Below are 547 nucleotides of genomic sequence, written 5' to 3'. Positions count from 1 at the left end.
AAATACAATTTGATTCATATTTTAATGAAAAATCGAACCTAATACACCCTTAGTTTTTACTTTCTTTTTTTAAAAAAAATGAAAAGAAAAAACGGCTACTGCATTGGCCACCACTTACTTTTCAAGTGAAATAAAATAATAAAAAAAATTGGACGGGACGAGCAGCAGGTGATGCAATTGAGATATTTTGGAATGATCTAATCATTTCTTGGCCAAATTGATAAAAATATGATATTACAATAAAATAGATATTATAACAAACAGGTTGAGATGGCCGAGTTGGTCTAAGGCGCCAGATTAAGGTTCTGGTCCGAAAGGGCGTGGGTTCAAATCCCACTCTCAACAAAATCATTTTGGAGTTTTTGAGCTGTTCAGGTCCACAAGTCTACGGTCATGACTGATGAATTGAGTTTGTGCCGTATGCATAAGGGTGGGTGGGAGAAAATCGAAAATCGCGACGATGGAGACTAATCAAAATATTCACGATGAAGATAGGGAAGATTTATTCCCGAATTTCAAATGGAGATATAGATGAGATTGTTATATT

General features: G+C 34.9%; 1 non-coding gene across 1 annotated transcript; it reads left to right on the top strand.

Moving 5' to 3' along the window:
• Positions 1-264: 264 nt before the first annotated feature.
• Positions 265-345, top strand: TRNAL-AAG. Its single transcript has one exon. It is a non-coding gene; the product is annotated as a tRNA-Leu (tRNA).
• The last annotated feature ends 202 nt before the right edge of the window (positions 346-547 follow it).

Source organism: Hibiscus syriacus, unplaced genomic scaffold (assembly GCF_006381635.1).
Source record: "Hibiscus syriacus cultivar Baekdansim isolate YM2019G1 unplaced genomic scaffold, ASM638163v2 tig00110163_pilon, whole genome shotgun sequence".
In the NCBI taxonomy this organism is placed as follows: Eukaryota; Viridiplantae; Streptophyta; class Magnoliopsida; order Malvales; family Malvaceae; genus Hibiscus; species Hibiscus syriacus.
The sequence above is the reverse complement of the archived record's forward strand: the minus strand, read 5'-3'. Positions and strand labels throughout refer to the sequence as shown.